General features: G+C 36.9%; 1 pseudogene; it reads left to right on the top strand.

Annotated features, from left to right (window-relative positions):
- LOC123791745 (host cell factor 1-like) overlaps positions 1–15,370 on the top strand; it is a 195,276-nt pseudogene that overhangs the window by 142,847 nt on the left and 37,059 nt on the right.

Below are 15,370 nucleotides of genomic sequence, written 5' to 3'. Positions count from 1 at the left end.
TTAGCTTCTGGAACACCACCTTCTCTTAGATTTTTCTTAGCTCTTCTAGATATCCTTTCTCTCTGGACTTTGCAACTTCCATTTTCCTATCCCCATTCTTTAAATTCCTCGGGACTTCTTTTATTCTCTCTATGCAGTTAAATTTAACCAAGGATGAACTTGAGAATCCAGATCTCACCACAGTCCAACTGGACCAGAACATAAAAGGGGTGTGTCCTTGCCATTGTCTTTGAAAGAAAGCCAGTGTGATTCTGAATGTGCCCCTGATTGTCAATACCCTTCTAGGAAGAATTCCCCCATGGAGAGTTCATCCATTCCCAAGGTGTTACTATAAACCAATATGCTCAGGAGCCTCAAATCTGTCTTTCCCCTGAACTCTAAACCTACTTACCCAGTCACAGATTTTCCACAAGCACCTCCAATTCTACACCTTCAAACATAAACTAATATCCTTCCCTACAAAACAATTATTCTATTATGCTTTTTCTCTTTCTGACTAGTATCTTCCTTCATGTTTTCTTATCTCCTCCTTCATTCTTATCCCTTACATCCAACCTGCCAACCTTATATGTTCCCACCCTGTCCAATTATACCCATCTCTTAACAGAGACCATCTAACCTCTCATCTGGTGACAACCCCTCCACCTGCCCAATGACCTAATTGGTTTCCCTGTATCTTGTCTTTTGAAATAATTCCCCATTACTGGCAGGTAAAATCCAAGCTTCTGAATGTAACTACTACTCAAATATATATGAAACAAAGCTGAATGTATTATTTCCAGAGCAAGGGGAAAAAATGAAAACTCAATTCCGTTTGAAGGAAATAGGGTGTTCTTGTTCTATTAGGTGTTAAGGAAAGAAAGTTTAGGGATCAGCTGACTTCCAGCATGGAATTTAAAGATTTATGCACATATGAGTTTTCATCTTCGAACATTTCCCTTCTGCCTGAAGAACAGGCTTTAGTTCTCCTAGTACAGATGTGCTGATCATTATTGCTATCAATTTTTAAATTTTCTCTTTATTTCAAATTAATTTTGAAGTACTTTTTCACTAAGTGAAGACTTCTAGGTTGGCAGTTATTTTCTTTAAATATATCATTCCATTGACTACTGACTTTATTAGTTTTGTTAAGATGACAGCATTTCACAAACCACTTCACATCTTCTAGGATGGCGATAAAAACAAACAGACATAAACATCAATCAGATAATGTCAAGTATTGGCCACTGGTGAAGATGTAGAGAAATTCTCATACACTGCTGGTGAGAAGGTAAGTGGTGCAGCTGCTTTGGAAAATAATCTAGCAATTCTTCAAAACATTAAATACACAGTTACCATTGACCCAACAACTCCACTCTTGGGGACCTACCCAAGATAAATATACACCCACCCAAAACTTTGTAAACAATTCTATATTCACATTTGTATTTTGGGAGCAGCATTGTTTATAAAAGCCAAAACATGGAAACAACCCAAATGTCCATCAACTGATGAATGTATAAACAGAATATGCCACAGGCATACCTCAAGTTACTGCACTTCACTTTTTTGCACTTTGCAGGTATTATGTTTCTTACAAATTGAAGGTTTGTGTCAATGCTGTGTCAAGCAATTCTATTGCCACCATTTTTCCAATAGCTTGTGCTCATTTCATGTCTTTGTGTCACATTTTGGTAGTGCTTGTAATATTTCCAACTTTTTCATTATTATCGTATTTGCTATAACGTCCTATGATCAGTGATATTTGATGTTACTATTGGAATTATTTTGGGGTACCGTGAACTGTGCCCTTATAAGATGGTGAATTTCATCAATAAATGTGTGTGTTCTAACTGCTCCACTGACTGGCTATTCCCCCATCTCTTTCCCCTTCCTTGGTCTTCCCTATTCCCTGAGACACAACAATATTGGCATTAGGCCAATGAATAACCTTACAATGGCTTCTAAGTGTTCAAGTGAAAGGAAAAGTCACATGTCTCTTACTTTAAATCAACAGATAGAAATGATTGGGGTGTCTGGGGAGCTCTGTTGGTTAAGTGTCTGCCTTCAGCTCAGGTATGATCCCAGGGTTCTGGGATCAAATCCCACATTGGGCTCCCTGCTCAGTGGGGAGTCTGCTTCTCCCACTCCCTCTGCCCCTCCCCCTGCTCATTCTCTCTCTTTCTCTCTCTCTCTCTAATAAATAAATAAAAATCTTTTTTAAAAAGCCAGAAATGATTAAGTTTAGTGAGGACAGCGTGTCAAAAGCCATGTTGGCCAAAAGTGAGGCTTCTTGCACCAAACATTAGCCAAGTTGTGAATACAAGGGAAAAGTTCTTGAAGGAAATTAAAAGTGTTACTCCAGTGAACACATGAATGATAAGAAAGCAAAACAGCCTTATTACTGATTTGGAGAAAGTCTGAGTTGTCTGGACAGAAGATCAAACCAGGCACAGCATTCCCTTAATCCAAAGCTTAATCCAGAGCAAGGCCCTAACTCTTTTTAATTATGCAAAGGCTGAGAGAGGTGAGGAAGCTGAAGAAGGAAAGTATGAACTGGCAGAGGTTGGTTCTTGAGGTTTAAGGAAAGAAACCATCTTGATAATATAAATGTACAAGGTGAAGCAGCATGTGCTGGTGTAGAAGCTACAGCAAGTTATCCAAAGTTCCAGCTAAGATAATTCATGAGGGTGGCTACACTAACAGATTTTCAACATAGATGGAAGAGTCTTCTATTGGAAGAAGATGCCATCTAGGACTTTCATACCTAGAGAGAAGTCAATGTCTGGCTTCAAAACATCAAAAGACAGGTTTATTGTCTTGTTAGGGACTAAAGCAATTGGTGACTAAGTGAAGCCAGTGCTCAACCCTTAGGCCCATAAGAAATATGCTCTATCCACTCTGCCTGTGCTCTATAAATGGAAAAACAAAGCCTGGATGACAGCACATCTGTTTACAACATGGTTTACTGAATATTTTAAATGCATTTTTGAGACCCAGAGATTCCTTTCAAAATATTGCTGCTCATTGGTCACCCAAGAGCTCTGATGCAGATGAACAATGAGCTGAATGTTGTTTTCATGCCTATTGATATAGCATCCATTCTGCAGCCCATGAATTGAGGAGTCATTTCAACTTTCAAGTCTTATTCTTTAAGAAATACATTTTATGAAAGGTTCTCACTGCCATAGAAAGTGATTACTCTGATGGATCTGGATAAAGTCAATAGAAAACCTTCTGGAAAGGATTAACCATTCTAGATGCCATTAATAATGTTTGTGATTCATGGGAAGAGCTCAAAATATCCACACTCACAGGAGTTTGGAAAAAGTTGGTTGCCACCCTTATGGAGGACTTGGAGGGGTTCAGGGCATTGATGGCAGTGGTCACTGCAGAGGTGGTGGAAACAGCAAGAGTACTGGAGTTAGAAATGGAGCAAGACAATGGGACCACATTGCTGCTATCTCATGATCTAACTTGAACGGATGAGGAGCTGCTTCTCATGCACAAGCAAAGAAAGTGGTTTCTGGAGATGGAAACTACTCCTGGTGAAGAAGTTGTGAAGATTGTTGAAACAAAGAAGAATTTAGAATATTACATCAACTGAGTTGATAAATCAGTGTCACGGTTTGAGAAGATGGACTCCAATTTTGAAAGTTCTGCTGTAAAATGCTACCAAACAGCACTATGTGGTACATAAAAATCATTCATAAAAAGAAGAGTCACTCGATGCAATGAATTTCACTGTTGTCTTGTTTTAAAAAACTGTTGCAGCCATCCTAGTCTTCAGCAACCACCACCCTGGTCAGTCAGCAGCCATCAACATGGAGGCAAGACCTTCCACTAGTAAAAAAGATTACAAGTTGCAGAAAGCTCCAATGAAGGTTAGCATTTTCTAGCAATGAAGTATTTTTTATTTAAGGTATACACATTGTTTTGCTATTGTTTTTAATGCTATTGTAACTTAACAGACTGCATCATGATATAAACATAAATTTTATATGCACTGAGAAATAAAAAAAATGATTTTACTCACTTCATTGTGATATTTGTTTTATTGCAGTGGTCTGGAACCACACCCACAATATCTTTAAAGTATGTCTGCATATACATACAATGGAATATTACTGAGTCACCAAAAAATGAGTTAAATAATGATACATGCTACAATGTGGATGAAGTTTGCAAACATTTTTTTTAAGATTTTATTTCTTCATTTGACAGAGAGAGACAGCCAGCGAGAGAGGGAACACAAGCACGGGGAGTGGGAGAGGAAGAAGCAGGCTCCCAGCAGAGGAGCCCGATGTGGGGCTCGAGCCCAGAACACTGGGATCATGCCCTGAGCCGAAGGCAGCGCTTAACGACTGAGCCACCCAGGTGCCCCAAGGTTTGGAAACAGTTTGCTAAGTGAAAGAAGCCAGTAGGAAAAGAACACATATGATTCCATTTATATGAAATTTCCAGAATAGGAACGTATAGAGACAGAAAGTGGTTGTGTAGGGCTGGAATGGGGAAGAAGATTTGGGACTGAAGCTGAAGGCTATGAAGTTTGTCTTTTGGAGTGATGAAAATATTCAAAAGTTTGGTTGATGGTTGACAACCCTGTGAATGTAAATTTTAAAAGCACTGAATTACACACTTTAGGTGGTAAATTATATGTTATGTGAATGTATTTCAATAAAGCTGTTACCAAAATATCAGGTGTATTTCTAAAAATCTTGTTACATTGAAAATGTATGTTTTCTTGAGTTTGACATTTTCCTTTTGTCTCTGTTTTTCTGGAGTATTATTATGATGTACTGAGGTGTGACTCATACTCATTTTGTATTTATCATACTAAAGCTGTAGGTCTTTTTTAGGCCATGATTGATTGTCCTTTGTCTTTATAAAATTCTCAGACACAATAACCTCAAATATTGCTTCTATTCAATTCTTTCTTTCACTTCTTGGACATATTTTGGACTTCCTCATTGTGTTCTACATGTCATTTACTCTGTCTTAGATATTTCTCTATTTATCTAGCTATCTAACTATCATCTATATCAACTATCAACCTATCTACATTTCTCATCTATCTAAACAGCTTTAAACTGTAAGCTGAGTTCTTAATTTATTTTATTTTTCAAATTTAAAGTAGAATTGGGATTCTCCTTTTTAGAGTTTACAATTCTCAAAGATGATTTACATGTGCCTCTTCCAGGCATTGGAGTCCTAGCAATGTAGGATCCCTTATCAGACTGGTGACCATGTGAAGCAGGGGTGCAGCTTTACCCTGTTGTTCTTATTTGTAAGGTGCAACTCCCAGTATCTCCATTCAAAACTTGGTAGTTCCACCAGTGTCCCCATTATCATATCAGTGGACTCAGGCTTCCAACTTCAGCCTCCCACCCCAGCCCTGAGAGTTGTCTAAAGCACTTGTCAGTATTTCATCTGTACATTTCCATAATTGGCAATCAGCAAATAACCCCAGAGAAACAGGAATCTCTTTTCTGAATTTATGTCCTCTCTCAAATTTTGGCAGGTGGTTTTTCAATATATGCTTAGCTATCTTGTGCCTTCAAACAGGTCCTCCCACGTCCCCAACCCCCACTTGTCTGCTTTTCTCAACAGGTTAAGGTATTCTGAAGGGTACCATTATGGAAAGCAGAAGTCCCTTCCAACTTCAGTTCTGCTAAAGGACAAATTGTGCCCACAAACTCTAAATGAATTTTTGATATCTTTCTGGCATTTCTTTAATGTAGCTCTACTACTATGATAGGGTTTTCTCCTTTCTATTACCTGACTAATTAAATGGTAAAAAGTAAATTTATAAGTAATTTGAGAGAGTCTGAGTAAATTTTTAGCTAGAACTAGTGAATAAAATTATACCCCTCCTTGTATTCTGCAACCAAAATTCCTCCTATGGTAATTCACACTTAGTTTCCATTGTGCATCTCAGGATACATGATGTTGTTATTTGCCTTATTTGACACTGGATGTGCTGCATTCCTGGGAGTTGTTCTGTACTGATTCAGAGTAAAAAGAAGTGATAAGAAAGCAGAGAGAGGGAATTATCTACCTCTAAGGTATCATCCATATACAATGTTAACTGCAGATTTGAGGTTGATACAAGTCCTCTGTCTCTACTAAGGGGATAGAGAGTGAGCATATAGAAGTCTTTCCCAACTCATCTCCTTGCTGTTCTTCTTGCTATCTTTATGGCCTAAGTCAAGTCACTAAGCTTTGATTTTGTTTGTTTGTTTGGTTTGAATGGGTCTAAAAGAGTCCTCATTCTCTTAAAACATTAGAAAAGTACCAATTGTCGTTCCCAGTGTTATTGAACATCTCCATCCCTTACCTGGTTCCATGGGTGTTTCTATGGGAAAAGTCAATCCATCAGAGCCACCAAGCTAAAAGTACCATCTAAAAACCTGGTCTTCACTAACTATAAATTTGTTCTTCACTCTAATAAAAATAAATGTACAAGAGTGAAGTTTGTTGTAACATAATTAAAGTATATAATTGCACACTCTGGCAACTAAAATAATTTTTTAGCAATCTCTATTATTGTGCAAGCATGTCTCACACCTAAATGTTATTCAATAATCAAATGCAAATATCTATAGCCATGTAAACTCTTTCAGTTAAAACTCTGTAATTTAATAGATTTGGATAGTGGGAGATCCATATGTGCCTAATCAACTTGGCTATTGTCTTTTTATTTTCAGTTGTCCTGTATGTAGCAAATACCAGATACTATAATAGTAGTTTAATGAGTGCTTGCTGAATGAATAAGAGAATAGTTAAATCATTAAATAGTTAATCAATCAAATCAATCTATTGCATTTTCTGATTATTGATTCTTTTTCAGAAGTTAATTCAAATTAGGCCATGTGATTACCACTTATATAAACAGATACAAGGCACAGATGAAGGGACATACAGGAAGATATTTCAAAATTTTTAGAAGTTCTAGTGACACATTATGAGAGAACTACCACATTTCAAAGATCAAAAAGGACACACTAATGAAAATAACACTGTAGACCTCAACAAAATTGAAAAAAACCACACTATTCATTAATTTTTTTTTTTAGGTTTTCCAATACAAGCCAAAACAGTAACATGCTACTTCCAGATTCTTTCATTTTCTTCATTTCTTGATGTGGTCAACAGTGGGAATTACCATACAATAAAACAGACATTGATAAATATCCATGAACTCTATAGTTGCAAACTGCAAAAGCTTTCACTCATATATTAGATATTACAAATAGGCCAAAACAATAAGATTATACTCTATTACTTCCCAACCTTTTTCTTGCTAAATATTCTATTATCATTTCTGACCAAGAATTCAATGTGGATGAGACTAAATGCATGAAGGATTATTCCTCAAAATACAAGTTCCAGGATAATTAAAACAGCAAAGAATCATTTGTTTTTAATTTAACATCATTTGGCAGATAATTGTTCTATTTTAAGAACAGAGTTATTTAATGTAGCCAGGAGAAAAGGAAGTGAGGCAAGTGCCTCATTCTGTTGCAGCCAGAGTTAACTGAGGACTGTGTTTAATTAAATTTTATTTCCTTTCAGTTATATGGACAGAAATAATTTACATTAAATCCTCAGTCATTTAGAGATTATCTCTGTTGACCAATTACACATCGTCTATGCAACTGACCCCCTCCCATCAGCTCCCCCACCCTTAAATTGTGCAAAGACTTAAAATTAGGCTCAAATATGGGAAGGTGCGGAAACTCATTTGCTTTTAAGAAAAGTCCAGGAGAAATAAAGTAACAAGCCTATCAGAAGACAGAGTTTGGGAACCAGATTAAGTGAGAACTAGAAGAACAGCTCAAAACATGAGTAAAGAGGGCGCACTACTTAGCTCAGTCTAACCAGATGGCAGCACTGGGCTTTCATCCCCACCCAGTCAGCCATACCAAAGCTTCAGCCTTGGAATGACTTGAAGACACTGAGCAGTTTCTTATAAAGATAGGCTTCTAGTCTCCAAGGAAAAATAGAGTACGTCAGTGCTGAAAGGAGAAATCCAAATAAATAAGAAGATAGTTGCCCATAAGACATCAAGACTCATAAACTATGGTGGAAACCAGAAAAGATGTCCCACAGACTGGAAAAAGATATTTGCAAAACCCAGAACCAACACAGAAATATTATACAGGATACATATATTTAAACCTCATACAAACGAGGGCAAGAAAAGATAACCCAAAATATACATATTTTCAAAGGACACAACTGGTAATGCTCAGAACATGAAAACTAAGATGAAAAGATGTTTAACCCCTGTGATAATCAAAGACAGAGATACTACTTTATAATCATCTGATTGATAAAGTCAGTTTGAGAGTACCAAATGTTGAGAAGAATGTGTGGAAATGGGAATTACCATATAATTCTGGTGAATGTATAAACTGGGACATCTAATTTGGAAAGCAATTTAGTAATATCCATAAAGTTAAAGATGTGACTATCCAATAATTCAACAACTGCAAGTCTAGAAACAGCCACACTTATTGAAATGGAGAAAGCATTAGGACATTCACTACAGAACTGGCTGTAAGAGCAGAAAGAAAAGGAACAATCTGATTGTCCCTCAGTAGGGAACTGATAAGTTATTGTGGCTTTCCTGCAGGGGACATGAGTGAAGCTATTGAAATAAAATGTCCAGATCAGCTTGCAATAAAACAAGTTGAAAAGCATACATATAAAACTATTAATATACATTTAAAAAGCAATTTTTACACATAGACTACATAAATTTTATACACATTATAGTCTGTGGTTACTATCACCCCTGGAGTACTGTGACTAGGTGACCTAAATAGCATCCTCTTCATTTTATTGGTTACTAAGAAGTGAAAGGAAAGGGAGCTGATGCGAATGTGGTGTTAAATTGCACATGTAAATCTTTATTTTCCTAACTTGAAACAAAAGAATTAAAACATATGTAGACAAATGTTAAACCGATTTGTCAAGTCCAGTTGTTACATAAACCTCTGATATATAATGTTGTTGTCATTTGAAATGTTACATAATTGATTACAATTTTAATTATTTAACAAGGGAGAAAAATTACTACAGAGTTTTTTTTTAAGATTTTATTTATTTATTTGACAGAGATAGAGACAGCCAGCGAGAGAGGGAACACAAGCAGAGGGAGTGGAAGAGGAAGAAGCAGGCTCATAGCGGAGGAGCCTGATGTGGGGCTCGATCCCATAACGCCAGGATCACGCCCTGAGCCGAAGGCAGACGCTTAACCGCTGTACCACCCAGGCGCCCCTACTACAGAGTTTTAATTCCTCAATAAAAGTATTTGTGGCAGAAGAGTGAGTAATAGTTCATATAACTAAAGGGGGCTTTTTGTATAGGGAAGGACTTCTTAACAGTGTAATTTCCAACTAGTCATTATTTACATAGGGTATAGGTTTGTCAAAGATTATGACTGTCTATTAATTACTTAGCATCCTAATAAATATTTTAATACAGAATATTCTAATTCTAAATGTTAATAGGAAAAAATAATATTTATTAAGTACCTAGCAAGTGCCAGACATGATTTCAGAGTATCATACTTAATTTTAATAGCACTTCTGTGAGTTACATCTTCTTCCCTTTAATTTACAAATAGAGAAATAGTTAAACCTGTCTTTGTTCATATACAAGGAGGGAGCTTGAATCCAGGTCTCTATCATTCAAAATTCTTATACTTTCTACAGCAAAGTAGTCCCCCGTGTTATGACTCAGATGGAAACACAATAGAATAAGAAATTAGATAAGTGGAGTGGGTTCAGTAGTTGTCTTCCCATAAGATACACATGCACCCAGAACCTCAGAATGTGACCTAATTTGGAAGCAGGATCTTTGCAGATGCAATTAGTTAAGATGAAGTTATAATAGATTAGATTGGATCCTAAATCCAATGACTGGTATCCTCTTAAGAAGAGAAGACACAGAGACAAAAGCACATGGGGTAGAATGCCGCATGAAGAAAGAGGCAGAGAGTAGGATGATGCAGCTACAAGCCAAAGAATGTCAAGGATTTCCAGGAGCCACCAGAGGCTGGATAGAGGCAAGGAAGAACCCATCCCTAGAACCATCAAATGGAGCACAGCCCTATCCAATGCCTTGTCTAGTCTCCAGAACTGAGAGGAAATAAAATTCCTGTTGTTTAAGCAGCTTAGTTTGTGGTAATCAGTTACAGCAGCCCTAGGACACTGATACAGGGGTAAATCTAAGACACTGAATATGTTGAAATTATATTTAATTTTTGTAACATTTTTTTCTGTGACTTCCATCTTTCTTTCATTCAATTGAGAGATGAACATAGCTACCCATCTTTGTTCATGTACAAGATGAGGATTTGGATTAGGTCTCTATGAATCCAAAGTTCTTGCACTTTGTACTGCAAAGTGTACTGTCATGTACCTATGACATAGGTGGGAACACAATAGAATAAAGAATTATATGAACAATTTAAGACAGTCACCCTAATGATTCTTAATGGGTAATAAAGATGACACCTATTAGTGAAATTTATAAAAGAAATGTTTTATTTAATCAGTTTAGGTCTATGTTCTAAAAAATTTTGTTTTGCAAAACTTAAATGACAAGAATTTATTAAATTCATATTTAGTGCCACCACTATGAAACAGAATCAATCTCATGTGATTGAATTTTTGGCATATAACATATAAGTAAGGTTCTCTCTCTAAGATCCTCCTGTTTTATTTGTAGAAAACTTTGTGGATCATTCAAAACAGAATGAATATTTTTCTTTCAGAAACATGAAGATTTTAGACTAGTATTTGGCAAATAGCTTGCTTTCTCTTAAAATATAGACAGCTGCTATGTTTTAAGTCTTTGTTCAGATTACAAACTTGGCTTCTTGTGGAGAACCAGCGATGTCCTGCTATTAGCAAGAGCCATACATAGTTCATTATGAATTCAGGAAGGCCTGAGTTTCTCTGTTACACATTTAGATAAAACTGGCACTAACTGGTCAATAGTCCTTGACAATAATGAGTTGAAACTAGCTTTCCTAGGGAATTACGCAGATGCACTATCATTGTCTGTGAAAATCCATTAGAGGTGTGATCAGATTGTAGTGCTTTTCACTGATAATGTCTCAAAGGCATTTTATTAAGGGGTAGAGAAAAGCCAAGGCCTGCTTTTACTAAAAACTGTCATCAAAAAGTAGGCACAATAGCATATTTGTTAAGAACTTTGGAGTAACCTATACCTGGTACAAATACCAATACTTTCCCTTACAGTCTGTAAGACCTGGAAGGCCAACAATACCCTGTGTAAGCCTCAGTTTCCCCATCTGTGTAACTGGGTTAGTAAAAGTACCTACTGATGACTTGTCAACAACAGGGAAGGGGAATGGTCAGCCCCAGAAGGGGTGTTTTATTTTTGCCACTGAGATTGTTTAGAAGTGCCAGTGCATGTGATAATAAAAAGCAGAATGACTTTTGTCATTGTTTTCAAAATTTCTATGGCCATGCACCCACCTCTTATATTGCTCCCACCACTCAACCCTGAGCAGGCAACTAGTACTCACTTCATATTGTTACTATGAGGATGAAATAGGTAGTCCAGATGACATTTTTCCGGACTTCCTGTCTATAGTACAGGTAGAATTTAAAACATTTTATTCATCAAGATTCCAGGGTTCCTGGGAAAGGCAAGACCAGGTAAGCATGATTGTTTTCTGAGGAGAAGCAGGCAACTGGACAAAGCTTCCCAAGGTCTGCATGTGGCCATGAGGGTCATGTACAGGGAGTATCAACTGTGGAAGTCAGTGGAACAAGGGGGGATACAGTCAGCAAACTGATGAAAGGCTGGTATGACATTCCATAGCACCTACAAATCTCAAATGTTACATAAAATGTTTGGTTCTTGTTGATTTTTTTGGTAGAAATCAATAAGGGGTTGTAATATTATGATTATGTCATACAGCAGAACCAAGATGGTAGGCAAGGAGGCAGAGCAAAGGAACCATGAGAAACTAAGGGTAGCTAATTGGTTTAAATATGCCAAAACCAAGATACCTCCTGATAAAGATCACATAATACAAAAAGTCATAATTCAATGATAGCACAAACTTAAAATCTAGATAATAGCAAAAAATTTTAAAAAATGTAGGGGGAGAAGAATGGATGCTGTTATGTTACTTTCCTTTTTTTACATGGGGAATTGCAAGCCATATATTGATAATTTATGTATATACATACATAGATATAGATACAGAGGTATGTGTATGCAAGTATATATCGGAAAGTCACAAAGAAACTGCTAGAATAAAAACCAAGATGGTTGACTTTTAAATCAGTGGGGGAAAAATGAGATAGGAGATTCCTACATTGTCTAGTCACATCTAGGTTTGGAACCATGAGGACGATTGGTTCTATAAGCTCCTACTACTCACCTGGCTTTATTTGCCATTCCCGTGTGACATTTCTGAAATCCCCTACCAGCCTAAAGTGTATTGTCCAATGTCACTTCAAACTCATGATCTTGTACAATACATTGTATTTGAGATAAAACACTGTTTGTCTTCACATTCTCCTATACTTGGATGTTGCAAAAAATCATTATTCAGAAATTTTAATTTACTTTTTAAGGTGTTATGAGGTCAGAAGTTGTTTCTACACTACTGAGATGTGCCAAAGACACAGGCCCCCAAAGCCCCTGGTTTTGGGAGATGAGAAGTTAACAGAATTTCAGAAGGAATGGACTGAGGGAAAACCTCTTCTTAGCAAATTTCCTCTCTGAAAACCACTTAACTAGTTCAAGAAAATGATATTTTAATCTACTCCTGAATCCCAGCACTTTGCTTTCCAGCTTATGCCCACCACTCTCTGACTCCATCCCATCTGCTGTTACCCTTTTCTGAAACACTACCAACACCTTCTTCAGAGTTCCCATTTGTCAGGATTAGTCTCCCCTGGTCCTCTTTCCCTGCTTTACTGATACCTGTTTTTAGAAAAACCAGAAAAAGCCACCTTTTCCTTCACTCAGCCTGAATCTGGAACAAACAGGCAAGGCCTCCAAACTTATATTCTTCACAGATACATTCAAATATCTATTTCACTGGCTTCCTGCAGGTATTTTTCTGAGAGCAATTCAAGAAATCTTAATAAATAGAGAAGTAAACTGTGCTCATTTATTAAAAAACTCAAGTTTGTTAAGAGGACAGTCCTATCCAAATCGACCTACAGTTTCAGTATAATAGATATCAAAATCCAGCAAGTTCTTTGTAGAGATTGACAAACTGGTGCTAAAATTTATATGGCAATGCAGAAGACCAAAAATATTCAAAACACTTTTTTAAAAAGTAACAATATTGGATAACTTATACGTGATATTCAAACTTACTACAAAACTGTGATAACCAAGAGAGATGTGGTATGTACATACAATGGGATATTAGCCATAAAAAAGAATGAAATCTTGTAATTTGCAATGGCATGGATGGAGCTAGAGAATATAATGCTAAGAGAAATAAGACAAAGAAAGACAAATACCATATGATTTCACTCATGTGGAATTTAAGAAACAAAACAAACAAGCATAGGGAGAAAAAGAGAGAGAAACCAAGAAACAGACTCTTAACTATAGAGAAGATACTGATGGTTACCTGAGGGTGGGGGGGATGGGTGAAATATGTGATGGGGATTAAGGAGTGCACTTGTGATGAACACCAGGTGTTGTATGGAAGTGTTGAATCACTATATTATATACCTGAAACTAATCTAACACTATGTAACTACACTGGAATTAAAATTTAAAAAAAATTAATAAAAGGTACTGGGGAAAAAAAGAGTGTGGAATTATTATAAGGATAAACTTGTACATTAAATGAAAAGAGAACTGCTAGCTCATAAATAGACCCCCCCCATAAAAGTAAGAAAGACAATCTAATTTCATGATTTGATTCTGTAGAACCAGCCATACTTGAAATCAGTCTTGGACTTCCCAGTTGTGGGAACCACTTAATTCCCTTTTCATATAAATTATCTGAATTCTGGGTTCAGAATTCTGTCCCTAGCAAACAAAAGCGACATGTGTTCCTGGACATTAAAAAGACTCTGTGCGGGGACACCAAATCTAGATCATTTTCTAGACTTTACTATGACAGATTCACTGTGTCCCCAACATGCTCTGTTCCTTGCTGTCTGTGACCTTTCACAGACATGCTGGTCCCCCCACCTAGAATTTTCTTTCCTGGAGTATCACTCCCATAACACTCCCAAACGCTACCACTTTCTGAACATCATATGAGATTCCATCTACATCATGGAGGCTTGATTGTATGGAATCATGGATTTCTCTAACTGGATGTTTTTGTTTATTTCCTTCTGTGTTTTGTGTGTTATGAAGGGGTTGTAGAAACTAGAAAGAAAATTCAGGGAACCAACCTCCCCCCCCAAAAAAAAAATTCAGGGAGATTCTCCACATTCCTTTTCAGAATGATGTTTTCGATGGAAAAGGAGATTGAAACCTCTTCCGAAGTTGTTCAAGCCTACTCACTAGTATAATGAGGGAGGTAAAAACTCCCAGTAGAAGAAAGTAGAGCTAAGATTCCAACTCATTTATAACTGACAAGTCCCCCCCCTTTTTTTCTCTATGGCACTTTTTCTTCTCTTGAAGAATTATTTTACATTTTTCCTTATTCTTTTAGAGGGCATTATTTAACTCCATAGTTTATAACTGCCCTGCTAGCTCTGTGAGTATCCCTCTTTTAGTGTTAAGATACAGAAGCAAGGAACAGCAGCTGGTGTTCTGTGGACTTTTGGATAGGATATCACTGTCGACAATACCACAAGTCAAACACAGCTTAATCTCAGCCATCACTCATACATATTTGGAGGACTGACAGAGTCTAGAATTTTCCATTCCTATATCCCCCAGCCCCACATGTTCTTTAATTCTGATGTTCTCATTCTAATGTTCTTGGAATAGGCTTTCTCACAGGGTGCCTTCCTATTAAGTGGAGAGGTGATTATTATGAGGTTAATGGCATTGCTGTTGAACCCATCGTTCTGCCAAGAAAGACCTTGTGAAAGCAGCTGACAGTTGTTGCAGCAGATTTAGACATTTGTCTGGCAAAGCCTCTGTTTATCTTGATCTGGGACATGAAGGTGTGTGAGAATTGGATGTTAACTTTAATTAGATTTATTCACCTCCAGGTTCAGTTCCATCAAATAAAATACAACTCAGATCTCAGTTACTACCAGAATTGTATGCTAAAGAGAACGCAGAGAATGAAGATAAAGGCTTGAAGAAGAAATCAGAACTGGGAAGACTTAAGAGATGAAGCAGCTCATGACCTCTAGGTTTGCTAACTTGTTTAGTTTTTCTCAGATTTTTCTCAAAACCCACA

Source organism: Ursus americanus, chromosome 10, assembly GCF_024610735.1.
Source record: "Ursus americanus isolate L20-20 chromosome 10, mUrsAme1.1.p, whole genome shotgun sequence".
In the NCBI taxonomy this organism is placed as follows: Eukaryota; Metazoa; Chordata; class Mammalia; order Carnivora; family Ursidae; genus Ursus; species Ursus americanus.
This window is presented reverse-complemented; position numbering and strand designations above follow the sequence as displayed.